Source organism: Rattus norvegicus, chromosome 18, assembly GCF_021556685.1.
Source record: "Rattus norvegicus strain SHRSP/BbbUtx chromosome 18, alternate assembly SHRSP_T2T, whole genome shotgun sequence".
NCBI lineage: Eukaryota > Metazoa > Chordata > Mammalia > Rodentia > Muridae > Rattus > Rattus norvegicus.
The window spans coordinates 25,794,954-25,814,743 of record NC_141551.1 but is presented as its reverse complement, the minus strand read 5'-3'; the positions used below and the strand labels follow the sequence as shown (position 1 = coordinate 25,814,743).

At 45.2% G+C, this 19,790-nt stretch overlaps 1 long non-coding RNA gene and 1 pseudogene across 1 annotated transcript; one reads left to right on the top strand and one right to left on the bottom strand.

The window, feature by feature from the left end:
• Nucleotides 1-12,136: 12,136 nt before the first annotated feature.
• Nucleotides 12,137-19,584, top strand: LOC147999718 (uncharacterized). Its single transcript, XR_015642850.1, has 3 exons — nucleotides 12,137-12,453; nucleotides 12,974-13,747; nucleotides 18,944-19,584. It is a non-coding gene; the product is annotated as an uncharacterized LOC147999718 (long non-coding RNA).
• LOC120098309 (60S ribosomal protein L23a-like) lies at nucleotides 17,851-18,287 on the bottom strand (annotated as a pseudogene).
• Nucleotides 19,585-19,790: the final 206 nt, after the last annotated feature.

The following is a 19,790-nucleotide window of genomic DNA, read 5'->3' as shown; positions in this document are numbered from 1 at the left end:
TTAAAAGAGCAAATGTTTCCTTTTCCTTTAAACTTATGTCTCAGATACTTTGTTTGTTTTGATATAGGGTCTCTCTACACAGTCTTGGCAGTTCTGGAACTTACTCTGTAGACCCGGCTGGTCTCAAACTCACAGAAATTCCCCTGCCTCTGCTTCCCAAGGGCTGGGATTAAAGTTGTGTGCCACCACACCCCAGCTCACATGCTCACTCGCTCTTTCTTTCTTTCCTTCCTTCTTCCTTCCTTCCTTTCTTTCTTTCTTCCTTCCTTCCTTTCTCTCTCTCTCTTTTTCTTTCTTTCTGTTCTTTCTTTCCTTCCTTCTTTCTTTCTGTTCTTTCTTTCTCTCTTTCTTTCTTTCTTTCTTTTATTTAAAGGTTTATTTATTTGATTAACAAGTACACTTCAGACACACCAGAAAAGGGCATCAGATCTCATTACAGATGGTTGTGAGCCACCACACGGTTGCTGGGGAATTGAACTCAGGACCTCTATAAGAGCAGTCAATGCTCTTAACCACTGAGCCATCTCTCCGGCCACAATCCTTTTTGCTTTTGAAACAGGCTCCCAGTTAAGCAGGCTGGCTCTGAACTGACTGTATGATCGAAGATGACCCTGAACACCTATCCAAGCTCTCCTACCATAGGCATGAATGACTACACCCTACCTAGTAAACAGTTATATTTAAATACATCTTCAAACACTAGGTCAGAAGCGGGATTCAGACTGACTTTCATCTTGAGACATCCAGAAATTCCTAACTCAAGAGCAACTGTGGTGAGGGCGGCTTTGAACATGGGATCTCGGTAATCACCTCTACTATCTTCTAGCTTGCACATTGGATAACAACAGAGACAGATAGAATAGTGCCTACATTTTTGTCACGAGGGCACGATCACATGGGGGGGTCTCTAGACAATTCTTTTTTTTTTGGTTCTTTTTTTCGGAGCTGGGGACCGAACCCAGGGCCTTGCACTTCCTAGGCAAGCTATATACAACATTGGGAGAGGCCTAATAAGTGGGAATTGATTATCTACATATGATTTAATGCTGACATTAAAAGAAAGACCATGAGGGACTGGAGAGATGGCTCAGTAGTCAAGAGTACTTGCAGCCCTTATAGAGGATTGGGGTTTGGTTTCCAGCGTCCACACTGCAGCTCACAACCACCTGTAACTCTCATTCTCAGGAGGTCAGGAACCCTGTTCTGACCTCAGTGGGCACCTGGCGTGCACATCCAGGCAAAAATACTCATGCACATATAATAAAATAAATATTAAAAAAATTTAACCAGGGATGGTGGCACATAAGGCTACTTGATGAGACCCTGTCTCAATAAATAAATAAGTAAAGAAAGGAAGAAAAAAGAAAGAAAGAAACATTTAAAAAATTAAGTAAATAAATAAATAAATACATTTGCTTTTGCAGCAGAAAAGAGACTATACTAACTGCAAAGGTACAAGGGAGAGCATCAGGCATAGTATGTATTAAATAGTACATAGTACAATAGTAAATAGTACATAAATAATACATAGTATGTATTAAATACATGTAACTAATAGGTTTTGTCATGGCACTTTTATACATGTATATTATAACGACATATTCATACATCTATGCACACATGTGTATAGTACAGTTTCAATGAAAACTGTCCCCCATCCTTCTCTTCCCAACCCATTCCCCTTCGTACTTTCATGTGTGTGTGTTCCAGTGAGTTTCATTTCAGTTGCAGGAGCATGGATAAGGGGTGGTTTGCAGGCACATGTGCTCCAGCGGTGGGTATGCCTACAGATCCACAGGGAAGGGTAGGGCTTCACAAACCCCTCCTTCCAATTCAACACATCTTTAAAAAGGTTAGTGTATTATTCAGAGTTTTGTAAAGGAACAGAAATAACAGAATGAATATTTACTGTCTGATGTGTGTGTGTGTGTGTGTGTGTGTGTGTGTGTGTGTCTGTGTTAGAGTGGCTTACAGGCTGTGGCTCAGCTATTCCAACAATGGCTGTCTGTCTCTAATGGAAAAGCCAAGAATCCAGTAATTGCTTAGTCCACAAGACTAGATCTAAGCAGTCCCATTCAGTGCTGGAGTCACAGAGGATTCCTAGAGAGCTGGTTTTCAGTCTGTGGTAGAATCCTGAAGAAATAGGTTGCCAGTGAGAATTGAGGGCAGGCAGGCCAAAAAGCAAAATTTTCCTTCTCTCCTTTTTTGTGGGCTGCCACCAGAAGGCATGGCTCAGATTTGGGGTGGGTTTTCTCAGCTCTGATGACCCAGCCTAGCAAATCCCTCACAGGCTGGCCCAGCTGCTTGGATCTTAGTTGATTACAGATGTAGTCAAGTTGACAACCAAGACTGGCCATCACAGCCGGACTCAAAACTGTCTCTCATGTCAATCTTCACTGGTTTACACTGCTTCCTTATGCAATCTATACACAATTCTGGTGGTGTGAATAGATTTGACTCCCCATAGATTCATGTGTTTGAATGCTTGGCCATAGGGAGTGGCACTGTTAGGAGGTGTGGCCTTGTTGAAGGAAGTTTGTGACTGCGTAGGTGGGCTTTGAGATCTCCTACCCTTAGGCTCTGCCCAGTGTGGAACAGAGCCTCCTCCTGGCTGCCTGCAGAAGCCCAGTCTCCTCCTGGCTGCCTTTGGATCAAGGTGTAGAACTCTCAGCTCCTCCAGCATCATGCCTACCTGCACGCTGCCTTGCTTCCCACCATGATAATCATGGACTGAACCTCTGAAACTGTAAGCCAGCCCCAATTAAATGTTTTGTTTTATAAGAGTTGCCTTGGCCATGATGTCTCTTCAAATTGATATAACTCAAACTAAGACAATGATAGATTTTTTTTGTTTGTTTCTACATTCTTTCCCATTAAGTAGAACTATCCTGTATATTATATACAAGACAAAGAAGAGTTTGAACATCAGAGAGAAATAGAGTTTCTGAGAACTTCGAAACACAACTGACAATGTAGTGGTCGGTCCTCGGATTTTCCACATCCCAGGCTTGGAACTGAAGAAACAGGTCAAACTCAAAACTTCTAATCAGACACAGACAAAGCAACGCAGCAAGTATCATATCCGAAGGGGTCTTTATCTGTACAGGACCAAAATGGAACAAAAACTTGTCAAGAGAAAACACTTACACAGTAACAAACAGCATGGAGATGCAGCCGTTTCGCTCTGCCTGTGTCAGCAAAAGCCAAGTGTGGGGCTCTAACGAGACATTCAGCACTTCACTGTGGGATGTCACCTCTCCCCGTTTTCCTGAAATCAGGTTTCTGAAGAGGCTGAAAGAGAGCCAGGGATTTCACCAGTGCCCTGTGGTAGCAAGACTACTCTAGTTACAGAGCACATGGAAAGACAGATGTCAAACAGCATCGTTTACAACCGCCACCAGACAGCATACTGTTTACCTAGGAAACAAGTACATGGTCTGTAGCATGTTTATGGATTGAAGGGGAAAGGTGTCAGTTCTCCCTATTAACATATAGCAGGATTCCTGACAAAATGCCTGCATATTTTTTTTGTAGAGGTGGACAAAATTATTTCATTTGTTTTGAGAGGCATAGGAAGCAAACTAGCTTAAAAACAAAATTTAATATGATAGGATCAATATGTCACTCAATTTCAATGGTCTGTGTGGTGTTGGAGGACAGAAGCACAGACCAGTGGAGCAGAATGAAGAACCTAGAGTCAGGCATGCAAAGAGGGGGCCATTCTTTGCATCTTTGACAAGTCGGAGCTTAATTTAATGGAGGAAACACACGGGGTTGGAACAAACAGACATATAGAGGGAAGGAAGGAGAGACAGGGAGAATTAACACAAGTCTTGTACCTTCTGTTGAAAAGAAGCTCAAAGTGGATCAAGACTTAAACGTAAAGCGTGTAAGTATGAAAGGAGAAAACCAGAGGGGCCCTTCGGTAACTAGGACTTAGCAAAAAAGCCTGAGGCTCAACATCAGAAAGCGTGGTCAATAAAACAAATTAATAGATTAGACTCCATCAAAATTAAAATTTTACTGCATGAAAACCCCTGCTGAGAAGAGGCCATGCTACAATCTGAGAGGAAGTGCTTACAAGCCATGCATCTGAACAAGGAGGGAGTATCTGGGGGTGCAGGGAGACTCTTAGATCACAAGAGCAGAGGAGCCAACAATCTACTAGTGCATTAGCAAAGAACATGGAGGGGATTGTCCCAGAGAAAATCTATAAGTGGCAGGAAAGCACAGGAAGCAAAGTCCAACATATCATGAGCATTATGGGAATGCAAATTACCACCTCAGTGAACGGTTGCTAGGCAGTAGGGAGAGAGAGACGAATAAAGAGAACACAGAGTTTTTATTTTAAGGATTTTTTTAAAGAGCAATTTTAGGTCTACAGAATAATTGAGAGGAAGGTTGAGATACCCCACAAACATGCTGCCTTTCCAAATGCATAGCCTCTCCTATATCAGCATCTCTGACAGTAAATGAACTTTCAGACAGTAAAGCCACTCTGGATGCTGCTGCGATGGCCCATGCCTACTATCACATTCGTCCATCCCATGGGGCATAAGATCCTGAAAGTGAGCCCTAGTTAGACCATAGACAGGCTGACCACAACCTGTAGGTTCGTTAGTTAGAGCATGCCTGTCATTTAGGGGGTGTAAGGGAAGTCCATGTACTTTCTGGATATTTTTTCTGTGAAAATAAAACGACTCTTAAATGTTTACTAAAAAGAAAAAGAAGTATCACTACCCATCTATTAAAATGATCTATGAAAACAATGTAGCAACAGCATCTATGAAAACAAAGTAGCAATACCAGGGAGGGTGTGGGAAAATATTCACTCCTGTATTGTTGATAGGAATGTGTCTTAGTTACTTTTTTATTGCTGTGACAAGACATCAAGCAGGCATGGCACTGGAGCAGTGGCTGAGAGCTTACATCTCAGAGCAACAATCACAAGGCCGGAGGGGCGGGAGAGAGAGAGAGAGAGAGAGAGAGAGAGAGAGAGAGAGAGAGAGAGAGAGAGAGAGAGAGAGAGAGAGACAGAGAGAGACAGAGAGAGACAGAGAGAGACAGAGACAGAGAGACTAACTGGGAAGGGTGCGGGCTTTTGAAGCCTCTAAGTTCACCCCCAGTGACATGATGCCTCCTCTAACAAGGCCACACGCCCTAATCCTTTCCAAACTGTTCTACCAACTGGGAACCAAACATTCAGTTATATGAATCTAAGGGGGCCAATCTCATTCAAACCACTATCGAATGTAAAGCAGTACATGAGCTCTGAAAAATAGTTTGGTAGTTTCTTATGAAATCAAGCCCTTAGGCATTTATCACAGGTGAATGAAAAGTATGTGCACATAAAACTACTTATATATGAGACATATATATCATATATAACACACATATATGTCATATGCAACATATATAGATCTTTATGCATATATAACAGCTGTACTATAGTAAGACCGAAAATAACCCAGATGCCCTTGAGTAGCTACATAGACTGGATAGACTGTGATACAGAAACTCCATAAAATACAGCTCAGCAGTAAAGTGTTTGTACAACCTAGAGGGTCCAGAGAGCTGTGCTCAGTGAAAAAAGGCAATCGAGATGTTGTGTGGCAGAGTTCCATTGGAATGACCTCTCTATGCACACGCGGCAGAGACTAAGACTATACTAGACTACACTGGAGGAGGAGAGAGGATGGATAGAAGGGCAGCCCCCGGATCCTCATGCTGATAGAAACCACAGACATGTCTGGATCTTACTGGATCAATGTCAATATCCTGGACTTCTTGATTTCTTTTAATAATTTATTTATTTTTATTTTATGTGCATTGGTGTTTCGACTGTATGTCTGTGTGAGGGTGTCAGATCCCCCAAAACAGGAGTTATAGATAGTTGTGAGCCCTAATAATTCTCTTAACTGCTGAGCCATCTCTCCAGCCCCAATCTTTTCTTTTTATTGTTTGATGGTTTTGCATTACGCAATAAATGTTGGTAGTCGGGGTTGGGGATTTAGCTTAGTGGTAGAGCGCTTACCTAGCAAGTGCAAGGCCCTGGATTCGGTCCTCAGCTCCGAAAAAAAGAAAAAAGAGAAAAAAAAATGTTGGTGGTCTTCACCTCCTAGTCTCCTCCTTCTCCCAGTGGATCCCTTTTTCTCAAAAGGTCACCCTCTTCCTTTTGTGACTACTCGTTATGTGTGACCTACTGAGTTTGAGTAGAATTTCCTGCCTGTGTGTGTGTGTGTGGGGGGGGGAGGTTATTTATTGGAGCGGGGGAACTTATCAGCAGCCATGCCTCTGAGGAACATGTCACCCCCTTCCCAAGCAACCCTTAGTGCCAGTATCTCCTGGGAGAGGCCTCACGGCCCCTCCTCCACCCGATCTTGTGCGGGTGACTGTACCTGTGGTGAGTTCACAAGAACAACGGTCATGTTCCGCCCAGAAGACTTCGAGCTGTTGCACCTCCCATCCTCCAGCTCCCCCATCGCTCCTACCCTCTCTGCGGTGCTCCCTGAGCCGTGGAGGGGGGATACAGTTTGTTCCGTTTAGGGACAAGCACTCTGCCATTATTTTCCCTTCGTACTTTGGCCAGTCCCAGGTTTCTCCAATGGAAGCCAGAAGCAGCTCTAGTTTCTAACAACCAGAGCTGATGCCTTGGTTTGGATAGCGTGCACGGCTACAGTTTGGTAAGATGTTCGCAGGAGGAGGAAAATGGCTAAAGGGTGCTTCTTATAACAGTGAAAGATCTACCGTTGCTTCTAAATTAAAAGTTCACTTTTAAACGTTTAAAATCAGCTCCTGCCAACACTGCCAGGCCACTGGAAGAGGAAGAAGAGAGATGAGCAAACTCTCTGGTAATAGGTTTTCTGCACCCAGAGAGCAATAGGTCAGGGACAGTTGTGGCCTGTCCCCACACTGTCTCTGCAGCCTCCAGATACGGTGATCACGGCTCCGTGTGTTTTTCTGGCCGGGGAGGAGTTGCATAAAGGAGCTAAATGAGTTTGCTATGAACACCTTTAGGATAACTGATTAAAAAAAACTCTTTCGGGGTTGGGGATTTAGCTCAGTGGTAGAGCACTTGCCTAGCAAGTGCAAGGCCCTGGGTTCGGTCCCCAGCTCTGAAAAAAAAAAAAAAAACCAAACTCTTTCTTGATTCCCCCAACTAAAGTTCAATTTTAAAGAAACCAGCTTTTTCTTATTTTTTCCCTTTTCTCTTGACACCTAGCTTCTTATGTAAGTTTATACCAAATCTTACCATTTGTCTCAGTATTGTGAGTCAATTGAATTGGCCTCTAAAATATGTAATGGCCAAGACAATCCCAACACGTCTCCTTACAGTGCAGCCAGCTCTACGGAAGCAAATATTAAGCTGTGATCACATGGGTGCTTATGAATTAATGATCAATTGGCCTTTCATTGAAGGATCCATAGTACAGAGAACTTGTATTGATGAATAAGGCATAATTTCTTTTATTTGATGAGCTCGCATGCTAGAATACAGACACATAAACGCAATTACACCGAAACAGAAGCTACACAGGGAAGCTCCCGGTGTTAGGAGACCACTGAGGGGCCAGATTAGCTGCCCTTGGTGGCTCAGCCTGTGCTCAGTGGCTCAGTCTGCATTTGGGTGACTGCCGTCCAGGCCTCACACAGTCCTTCGAGGTTCTACAGAAGATCCTGAGCTTCTTTCTTAGTTTCAAAACTGTTTATTTAATTGTGAGCAATTACAGGATGCTATGTGGTTTCAACTTTTAGGATTTGAGGTTTGAAATGCTTGTGTTATCTTCCACCAACTTGCATAAAGCCCCACTTTTGTCCAGGTACTGTCCAGAGTGCTGGTGAATTGAGGGCCCGTGCGTTTAACTTCTTGAGTTCAAATCCCAGATCTGTGGCTTGTTGTTTGGCCAAGTCTAAGTTACTTAAAGTCTTCATACCTCACTTTCCACAGTGGTAAGAAGGAAGGGATAACAAGGTGTCGGCCTCTCTCCAGTCTCCTCTGCCTCTCATCCCCAGCAGGCTCTTGCTATGTGTCTGACGCTGGCCTCAAATTGTTAGTTCTCCTGGGATTAAGGTGGGACTTCCCTTCCCACTAACTTCTCATTAACTTTTAAAACCACTCATGAATTTGAATGGCATCAAGTCATCACATCATTTATCTTTTTAATGATTTATTTATTTATTTCATGCATTTGAGTACACTGTCGCTGTCTTCAGACACACCGGAAGAGGGCATCAATCCCTTTACAGATGGTTGTGAGCCACCATGCGGTTGCTGGGATTTGAACTCAGGACCTTTGGAAGAGCAGCCAGTGCTCCTAACCACTGAGCCATCTCTCCAGCCCCCATCGCATCATTTAAAGATATTTTATATGGCTTTTTATTGTTTGTCTGATTTTTGGGTTTTTTTTTTTGTTTGTTTGTTTTTTTGAGACATAGTTTCTCTGTATAGTCCTTGCTGTTCTGGAACTTGCTCTGTAGACCAGGCTGGCCTCAAACTCAGAATCTTTCTGCCTCTGTATCCTGAGTGCTGGGATTGAAGATCACCATGCCCAATTTTTATATGGCTTTTATCTGTATGCTAATAATAGTTTTAGCTGTATAATGATTATAACCTTCAAATGATTTGACTCTCTACCTACTGAAAACAAGTTCTGCACTCTTTAACTTTGAAGACGTCATGCCGTTTTTTCCCTGAATGCATAATACAACACACATCTGACTAGAGACAGATATAATAGATGTTGTAGCAGATAGGATACTGGCAGGTATAGGAAGGAGAGAGAGAGAGAGAGAGAGAGAGAGAGAGAGAGAGAGAGAGAGAGAGAGAGAGAGACAGAGACAGAGACAGAGACAGAGACAGAGAACACTGCTATTGTTGGCCCAGAAGGGCAAGGGGAGGGAGGGAGCTATTAGACTAGGGCAGCTCCCAGCACAACAGAAAAATCGGAGGCAAGAAAATCACTGAGACATGCGCACATTTGCTTCCCAAGGCCCAGAGAAGGACTGAGATCAGTTCTGAAGGAACAAATCAAAGAAACCCAGTGCAGAAGCCCAGTGATCCCGGGGAAATCACACTGCAAAAGCAATTCCAAACAGGAAAATTCATCAGAGAAACAAAATGAACTCGGGCAGGTTAGCAACCTGTCACCAGCAGCCTCCAAGGTTGAATTTAAACAGAAGCAGGGCAGCAGATGCTGGGAAGTGTCCAGGGAAATTCTGCTTTCAGGTGGAGTGAAATGAGAGTTCATAGGAAATGTCTCCTTCATGATATATAGCCAGAAGACAAGGAGGATTTTCCCAGAGGCGAAGCCAGGGCCTGAGAAAAGAAGCCCCCAGCCTAAGCAGCAGGACCTCATTCCTGCTGTCTGCAGGATGAAATGTGGCCTGTTTTCTCCATCTGTGGCTTTACAGAGTAGACCACGGCCAGCCTTTCTCCCTCCTCCACCCAACAGCACATGTGTTCAGAGCAGACATCCTCACTTTTCAACAAGTGCTCATAAGGACTTGTGCACTGGAGTTCTGGCCTTTGATCTCCCCTAGGAGCTAGATGACAGTTTCGACCGGTTTCTGTAGAAGAAAGGGTTAGTGTTAGTGTGAACTGAACACACGAGAGAGGGAGAATGGGAACGCCACGGATCAAAGGTTAGAACGGAAGTGGACATTGCAGGTGGTCGGGCTGAGTCCTTCACAGCCCTTCCCTTTGGTTTTTCCTTACTGTCACACAGCTGAGGACAGGGAGACGCACCACGGACATCTTGAGGAGAAGCTATTTGCTTCCTTTACTCCTTAGAATGGGCGTGTGAGGCTCGGAGTAGCTGTCTGTAAGGCTCATACAGCAAAAAGATAGGCATTTCTTGGTTTTTACTTAGCAAGATTGCCAGCCTGCACATCTGGATCTGTATAGATTTAAATAACAAAATAATCATCTTGTTGCCAACTTTTTGCCATAAGAACTCTGTTGCAGCAAGTGAGTAATCCTACTAGATTTGCCCTGGTGGCGGTGGTGGGCATTCCTTGCGACTCGCCCAATGCGAAGCGCTCGCTCGCATGCGCGCACACACACACACACACACACACACACACACACACACACACACACACAGCCTTATATTTTAGTATGCCTTAAACAGCTCAATGGTTGGGCCACTCCCAAACCTCTATGTGAGTAGCATAGTTTCCTCTGATATTCCTGAGTTATTACTTACTAAAATCTGTATTTCATCATTGCTGCTGTAGACTCAATTGGGGGGTAGGCCCTGGTGCTGATCTTGCATGATTGGTATGCTCTCTCTTTTGCACCTCTCAGGCCTGGACCATACTCCTTTTCCAGCATGGTGGTTCTAAATCCTTCCCCTCTCAGTCTTCTTGCCCCAAATCCTAAAGTCCCACCTCTGTCTCTCTGCCCAACCACTGACCATCAGCAACTTTTTCTTTTTACCAATCAGAACTAACTGGGGGCAGGGACCCTCAGGGTCTTACATGGGGATCCCCATGCAATTTTGGGAACCCAATTAAAATAATATAAGTGTTAGGCCAAATCCACAACAGAACTCTTTAAGGTCTATGGCATTTCAGGGCCAGTGAGATGCTCAGTGTGTAAAGGTACTTGCTGCCACGCCCGGTGACCTGAGTTTGATGTCCAGAACCCACACGGTAGGAGAGATTCAGTTCCTGGAAGTTGTGTTCTGACTTCCACACAGGCACTGTGGCCCACTCATACCCTGTCACTTACTCCGTGCACACATACACACAAAATAAATGTATATCTTTCAAGTCATGCCATTTCTGTAACTCCTGCATGATGGTATACAAGGGCCATCTTCATGGGAAAACAACCTGTGGAGTCACGTAGGAGCCTACTGCCCAGTTTAATTACCAATCCTGGCATCTTGAAAGTCTTTATTTTAACTATTTGTTTTACATGTATGGGCTCCTGGTGCCCTAAGGGCCAGACGACAGCATTAGGTGTCTCAGAACTGAGGTTACAGGCAGTTGCGAGCTGCCATGAGGGTGCTTGGAATTGAATCCTAGGTCCTCTAGAAGGAACGCAAGTCGTCCTAACCATTGGGCCATCTTTCTAGTCTCTGTCTTAATAACTTTATCTGTGAACTTGATGGAACAATAGAGCAGGCGTATGAACACAGAGATACGTGTAACCTGTGAGTCCTTCCTTCCTTCCTTCCTTCCTTCCTTCCTTCCTTCCTTCCTTTCGTGTTGTCTTGTTCACACACAGTGCCCGTCACACTGCACAAGCACAGGGTTCAGGGGAATCAAAGCAAGAACAAGTTAATGGCATTATACCCACAACTGAGTAAGGTGGCTAAATCCAGGCTTTCTATGTTAACCCAACGATGTTCTGCCAGCAGACAGAAGGAAATGGGGTTCACAGAAACAGGGATTTGGAACCACGATTCAGAGCATCTAAACCTGTATCTTCCAGACTGCAATCCCTAAGATTCCTACTTACTGGTAAACTTTTTAATTCTTGTTAAAGAAGAGAGAAATATAAAAGAGAATAATCAATATATAAAATATAATATATATAAAAATAATATATTTAGTAAATATATAAATAAAACATAGTAAATATAAAGGAAAAAATAAAGCAGAGAGAAGGCCTGGCTCTCCTTCTTTATGGCTTCTTCCCTGTGTTAGCTATTTGCATTGGAAACCACAGTGGAAATCATGACGGGAGCCAGAGGACAAGCCTTCCTCCTTGGCTTTTAAGCCCGTTTCCCTCACCACTGAGGTAAAGACAGAGCGCCTTGGCAGAATACGCATGGAACAGGGAGTAAAACAGAAACTGCTGAGTTAATTCTGTGCAATATTTCACCGTACGAATTCAACTACAACATACAAGTTATAAAGTTCCGAGAGTGTAATGTCGGTTAAATGCTCGTCTACTGCAGGGCTGCCTATCTGCCTCCGCACTGGGGGATGTTATGGCCTCTCAGGGGAGGCAGAATGCAGTCAGTGGGTCTCCAGGATAAATTCCGAGGATCTCTGGTCTTTCCGGAAGGAAAGTTTCCTCGAGGCGCTCGCTCTTCTGGCCAGAACGGTCCAAGTGTTACAGCTCTCCCGAGGGAAGCTCGTGCTGGGCCTGTAGCCAAAGTTTCTCTGGCTACTATAGCAGCGCAGTGCCAGCAGCAGCAGTGGCGTTGGGCTGTCCGGAGCAGCAGCTGCAGCCAAGAGAGGTAGCCAGAGCCACTAGGCAAGCAGCAGGTAGTGGCTACAGCCGGCAGCAGTGGCGGGAGTGTGAGCCCAGCCTGCCGGTGCATCCAAGGTCCTGCAATGAATGCTTTGCGCGTGGGAGAACTCTTCCCCAGAGTGTTACAGCTCAGGAAAGCAGCCGCCCGGTGCATCCAAGGTCCTGCAATGAATGCTTTGCGCGTGGGAGAACTCTTCCCCAGAGTGTTACAGCTCAGGAAAGCAGCCGCCCGCTGAAGATTCTTGGTGAAATAACTCGTGCATTTTATTCCATGTGGTCGGATGGGGACCTTATAAACATTTTGGGAGTGGGGTGGGATCCAGGGGCAAATGCTCCCCATTGGCTCAGTCTGAGATGCTGGGGAAGGACTTCAGGTGTCCCTAGGTGACAGACTGTCATGATCCTCTCAGTGGGGCGTCACAGCTCTGTGTTTCAGATCAGTTTGGCTCCACACCTGCCATTCTCAATTCTGAGATTCCCTGGGGTCCAAGCCTACTTAACCTTAACAGTTCTTCTGTCTGGTCTGGTGGCACAGGCCACTTGGCCCACAATCTATCTACTTTATAGCCAGCGATACAAAACTCAAACATGCCCCAGGCATGCTGGGACAGCCCAATAGTTCTAGCACTAAGTAGCTGAGGCAGGTGGATCGCTGGAGCTCTGGAGTTCAAGACCAACTTGGGCCATAGCCAAGTCCCCCTATGCACCCCCCCCCTTAAAAACGTTGCAAGATTCGTGCTAATTGTTTAAATTTTCTTTCCCTAGAATGGTTATTAAAACACAGGTGAAGCTGAAAAGTCACAAAGGAAAGGAAAGAAATCTTATATTTTAGTATCTTTAGTAGCATTAAAAAAAAAACTTTGATCAAAGAAACTTGTATCTGGTATTGGACCTGTCAATTGCGCTGCCGGACCAAAACATGATGGACACTTACCTCCTGCACGTGAACCATGATAAACTGCACGGTCCTTCTTAAGTAGATATCCGATTAACAATAACGCCTCAGTAAATGGCCCCTGACTGAGAGGGAAGAGCGCATTTGGCTAAATTCCATCCTCACCACACACACAGTTTAGTCATAGAGTCCGGCTCTATGACGGCGAGAGGAAAACTTTCTCTTCACATCTTTTCTGGCTGAGTCTGTTGCTCTATGCTCCGTTGAAATGGACACCTCAGGTGTGTCAGGCGCCGTCTGTTACAGGATAAGAACTATGAAAGGCAGACTCCCTGCCTGAAATCGATGCCACGGAGTGGAGTTAAGACATTCAGCACTGCAGGAACCAGAGCCCGCTAAGACATTGACAACTTGCCCTGTGGCCGAGCCTAAGCATGGGTTTCGACAGTCTGGAACGCTCACCCTCACTAAAGCCCTAGCACTCACACCAACAAAAGTGAAAGTGTCCCCGGGGCCACAGAACGACTGCTCTGCTGTTGCTGGTCTGAGGATTTGATTTCTGAGAGGTCTCCAGAAGGCAGACCAGCAATCATGGAAGTCACCAAGCAATAAAGGTTCATCCCGCTACTCAAAGGCAGAAGCTGGTAGGTGGATCATGAACTGGGAAGGCTCAGAGTTCTAGATGTGTCTGCCCAGTACAAAAGAATGCATAAAAAGGTCTGGTGGCTTTTTATGTTTTTCTTATCTGTATGGGAATTGCTACTCAAGCTTCTCTCTCTCTCTCTCTCTCTCTCTCTCTCTCTCTCTCTCTTTCTGTATCTCTCCTGTTTTATTCAGAGTGCTTTTGTTTGTTTGTTTGTTTGTTTTTTGTTTTGTTTTGGCTTGGTTGAATCCAAAGGTTACATGCGAAAGAAAGCTGAATGCTATCAAGAGAATCTAGACTCAGAGCCCAAGGAAGGGCACTGATAATACTGGATCAACTCCCCCTGGAAACCATGGCGGGAACTGCTGTACTGGTGTGCACGGAGGTCATGGAGGGCCACTGAGATAGTTCTGATCTCGATGCCACAGGTGCTGCCTCCGTGTCCCTCTTTTTTGAGTTCTGAGTGTCCCACGGGCACATGGTGGCCTGTCCTTATCTGGGAAGGTGTGCTCTCCTCCCCACTGAGGCACAGACACCACACTGACAGCATCTTTATGCCCCACAGTCTCTGGATCCTCCGCAAGAGGATGTGAACATGTCTGCCTGCAGCTACTCTTTCCATAAGACTCAAACTCACATCTTCATCTGGCCAAGGGAACGTCACCCAGACTCCGCCATGCTCCCCCACTTCTCTTTCTCTCCAAAACGTGGGTGCCCACGATCCTTCTTGTTAACCACCAGAACAGAACAAACCCTACCAGCCGGCCTGTCATACCCACGTTAGCAAATAAGGCTGGCGCTGTCAGTAAGTCACCATGGGGAGCAGACCAATGGGAGTGTTCTGGTCTACTTCTTGTTGTTTTGAGACAGGGTCTCTCCGTGCAGCCCTGGCTGTCCTGGTCACTCTGTATCCAGTATGGCCTTAAACGCAAGAGGCCCCACCTGCCTCTGCCTCTCTCTTTTTTTTTTTTTTTTTTCCGGAGCTGGGGACCGAACCCAGGGCCTTGCGCTTCCTAGGCAAGCGCTCTACCACTGAGCTAAATCCCCAACCCCTGCCTCTGCCTCTCAAGTGTGGGATTCATGATGTACATTACCGCTGCCATCAAGCCCTCCATCTAAAGGCCTCTGTGATCTTGGCATGTTTGAGCAGAAAGTAAAAAATACTCAAAGGGGGTTTGCCATTTCATTTTTCAGAATTATGCCCTAGAAGCAATAAAGGAGACATTATTAACAGGTGGGAAGATATGATATATCACAAAGGAACAAGATTTTTCTTGATTTCATCTGAGGCTTGAGTGATGAGAAATCTATGGAAAGATCCCCTCTGTTGTAAAGAGAGATGCTAGACCATTCCTTAGGATTTGCAAAGAGATGATTCCAAACTCATCATGCTATCTCTCGTAGTTTTGAACAGCATGGGAAGCCTAGTGCATTGAGACCTATGCTATAGCCTCCCAGCAACGGGGACGCAACCCCTGCTACCTCAAGTCTAACCTCTTAGGAAGGAGCAGCACTGGAATGTAGGCAGGCATCACAGAAGATTCGGCTCGTGACTGCCTATGGTGGAGGGTCTGGGCGCCTGACCCATGTCAGGAGGCTTCTAGGGGGTGGGATCTTGTGAGGTTGCCCTCAGCAGGGCAGAGTGAGGGGCTGGCTGCAGTGGAGGCAATGTGGCTGCAGTCAATGTGTGGCAGACCCTGTCGGTTAGCGGTTAGCGTAGTCACTGTAGATATTCTTACCCAAAGAGCCCGCATGGGTGTCATCCCAAGGGCTGCAGGGCTGTGAGTAGCCAGCTATCCTGGAAAGCAAGTTGTCCACATCAAAGCACACCCCATGATGGATGGAAGGACTTCCCACCCCAGGTGACGAGAACTTCAATGCACTGTCACGCAGGGACCGGAACGACAGTGCCCAACCGTCAGACGCATTTACCTCCTCTGTGGTTTGGATTATAAGAATTCCCCAAATGCTTGCATGGTAAAGGCTTAATTGTCAGCCTAGGGTGAGACTGAGAAGTTTTGGAACCTTTGAGAGTGGGGCCTCTTTGGGGGACCTTGCATCATTGAAGGCCATGAAGGGACACTGGTACCGTTACTCCCTTCCTGTCTCTCACTTTACTTCTTAGACTGCCTCTGCCGTGTCTTTCCACCATGATAATAGGCAGGATCACCACATGCCTAGAGAGGAAGGACCAGGGGTATAGATGAAAAGCTCTGAAATGGTGAGTTAGAATAAGTCCTTTCTCCTTTAAGCCATTTATTTTGGCTATTTTGTCACAGTGATTTCGACAGGCCCCTGACCTGTTGCTCCTACCTCATCAGACCCCAAGGAACAGGGTGCATAGTCTGTGGAAGAGGAAAATGCAGAATACGACCTGAGATTTGTGGAGATAAAACGGTCAGAGCTGACTCTTTCCTCTTCCCTGTTGCTGGCTGTAGATAGTGATGGACAGAAGCCGGAGAGATTAAAGTTTTCATTTTTATCACACTGTACTCATTAATCCTGGACCCAATAAGAAAACGCTTTTAAAACCTGAAAAGGATTGGAAATAGTTGGGATATGCTGAAGCCCTCTTCCTGGGGTAGAGAAGGAAGATCTGACAGAAGATACCCAGAGATCAAAGTATGAGGAAAACGAAGGCGCCTCCTGCCTGCATCCCACTGAGCTGGCTCATTCAAAAGGCTGTTATCTCTCGCATCCTGCAGGGAAGCTGGAGGGAGAAGCAGCTCATACATAGAGATCTCAGGTAAATGCTGCACTGGAGAGAATTTGAATCACTGTTTCCCACGATCTATGAACTTCTCTGTGAAACTTTCAACCTCCAGGCACCAAAGGCGAGTACAACTCAAGGGAAAGGACAAGTCCTCACACCTTATAGTCATTCTTATAAGTGGAAAAACGGCTAGTGTGTGAGTGTGTGTGTGTGTGTGAGCGAGTGTGTGTGTGTGTGAGCGAGTGTGTGTGTGTGAGCGAGTGTGTGTGTGTGAGTGTGTGTGAGTGAGTGTGTGAATGTGTGTGTGAGTGTATGTGTGAATGAGTGTGTGAGTGTGTGAGTGTGTGTGTGAGTGTGTGTGTGAGTGTGTGTGTGAGTGTGTGTGTATGGTATATGTGCACACGTTTGTACAGGTGTACATGTTTGTGCACACGTGGAGGCCAAAGGTGGATATCTGGTATCCTGTTCTGCTCTATTCCCTTGAGACAGCGTGTTTCACTCAGCCTGGGGATGCTGGCAGCCAGGTTTGAGGTAGCAAGTGTACAGTGGCCATCCCTGGGGTGCCATCTCTTGTGGCAGTGTTAGGGATTTGAACTCAGGTCCTCGAGCTTGAGCAGCAAATGCTTTTTTTTTTACCCCTGAGCCATGTCCCCAGCACCATGATTTGCTTTTTATGCTGAACATATGGTTATAAATATTTTCCTATTCTTCTGTGTGCCCTATTTGTTTTACAATTACATCTTATAGAAAGATTTCGCTTTTTTCAGTTTTTATCACTTGTAGTACTAAAGCTTGTAGGCTGAATTTTTTTTAAAATTGATTATTTTTAATTGTGCAAATGTATGTCTGTATGCGGGTGTGTGCACGTGAGTGCGGGTGTGCAGTGAGACTAAAGGCAGTGGATCTCCTGGAGTTGGAATTACATGAAGTCTAAGTCTCTTGATGTGTGGGTGTTGGGAACTGAACTCTTGCTCTCTGCAAGAGCAGTCATGTTCTTAGTCACCGAGCCATCTCTCCAGCCCCTGGGGTTTCTTTTAAGTAATTAAAGGCAACTATTTTTGTTATTGCCCAAACATAATTGGACTTTTAAAAGTGTCACAATTATTTCATTTTGAATGTATGGTATCTCAAGGCATAGCGAAATTTTTATTAATTAAAACAAAATTTTTTGGTACAGCCAATTCTAGTGCCTTGTTGGTTAGAAGAGACACCATTAGTCCAAAGCTTGATTTTAAGGTCAAGAACTCATGGATTAATAATCTATCCCATGAGGAATGACGTGTGTGTGTGTGTGTGTGTGTGTGTGTGTGTGTGTGTGTGTGAAAAATAGTGTATATTTAGAACTAGCCATGTCCATCCCAATCATGCCGGCAACATTCAGAGCACCATAATTAGAAGCCAAGCAAACATATGCCTTCTTCTCTGTCAGGCCTTATCAGGGTGTTGACTTTGGCCACATCAATGTCATAGAGTTTCTTCACAGCCTGTTTGATCTGGTGCTTGTGGCCTTGTCATCCACAGTGAACACAAGCGTGTTGTCCTCTAGCTTCCTCATGGCTGACTCGGTGGTCAGCAGGAATTTGGTGATGGCGTGGTGGTCAAGCCTGTTTCTCCTGGGCACACTCTTTCCAGGATATTTGAGCTGCCTACAGAGCCGCAGGGACTTGGGCCACTGGGTCTTGGGCCATTGGAAGGTGGGCGACGTGCGGATCTTCTCCTTTTTGTGGCTGTAAACACCTTTCAGCACCGCCTCCTTCGCTTTCAAGGTCTTTGCTTTGGCTTCAGTTTTGGGAGGGGCAGGAGTCTCCTTCTTCACTTTGTGCGCCATCTTGGTGAAACGAGCAAAGACTTTTTTTGTTGTTAAAAATCTTACGTTGGGTTGGGGATTTCGCTCAGTGGTAGAGCGCTTGCCGAGCAAGCCCTGGGTTCGGTCCCCAGCTCCGAAAAAAAGAAAAGAAACAAAAAAGACTTTTGTTAATTGTTCCGGTTGCCAGCTCCTCTTTTACATATCACACGAGCAAGGAATTTCATTTAAAGCTATTTTCTTTCAGAATTCTTTCATGAGTTAGCCTTTTGTTTTCAGTCCGTGAGATTAGACTGGAGCACACTTATATGACCAGACTCAATGTTGTTTTCAGGAATCCATAGTTGCTTTAACACACAGGCTAGATATTTTTATAAAAATGAAGTCACTCGTGTAGCATATGAGGAAACGAATGGTGATGTAATAGTTAATGGTGGAACTTTCAATAAGGGAGGAGTGAAAGGAAGCAAGTGTTCCTCGAAATACTTTGCTCAGACAGTGTAGCTTCAAATGGTAAGCATGGTTTCTGAGGAGGAGGGGCTTTCAGGGGCGTAGCAGCACCAAGTGAGGTCTGCCCTAACTCAGCTCTGCAGGAATTAGAGGACATCGAAGCATGAAGCCGGTTTCACGGCCGGTGCTTACGGAGCCACACTTAGCTCCATTATTTTTAATTTGCACAGGACAACGTGGAAAAATGCACCAGACTCCCAAAGTTCAACTTGAAGGTTTGGCAATGTGTCTTTCAGCCGAGAAAGCTGGACTCTTCCCCATTGCCTTTGGCGACGAACCTCACCGTGGCTGATCTTCATGACCTCACCCTGGAATTTGGCTCCGGGCTCGAATGACCAGCTTTCATCAACCTGGAAAATAATGCTTCTTTGTCTATTGGGAAAACAAACGGCGACAGATTGGCTCTCTGCTCTAACCGTGGCTCGCCAGACTAGCCCTGCGCATGAAATTCTTAGGGAAGCATGGGATACAATTTGAGGAGTTAGCTGTGTGTGAAAATCTTAATGAACCCAGCCACCTTGTAATTCGATGGCTAAGAGGCAGCTGTTGGAACAGACCAGCCATTAAATCTTCAATATGGGGCCATTTGACCTTAGTTAACGTATTGTAGAAAACAGAATTTCAGAGTATAGTTAATTCGGAAGTCAGAGCCAGGAGCCTGAGAACTGTGTAGTAAGTATCTAGCCCAGTGTGTACCTTCTCAGATGCTAAGTCAGCCACTGGTGTAAAGAGAAAAGGTGGAATGACCCTTCCCTCCTTAAAAATCAAACCAAAGCAGTTTTATTAAATTAAAGATGCTTTATACAGTTAATATTAGCTCACCAATCTTTATTCCCTGGAGCGGGGTGTGTTAACTGAAAGAAACATTGTTTCTGCTAATCTTTATGATTACTTCTGAACGTGGATGTTTTGGTGATGCTGGGATTCAGAAAAGAGAACAACGAAGACACGGAAACAGTGTTGCTAAGAAGAAACACTGAAAGTCGGCAAAGAGGACTTGAAGGGCTTCACACAGTC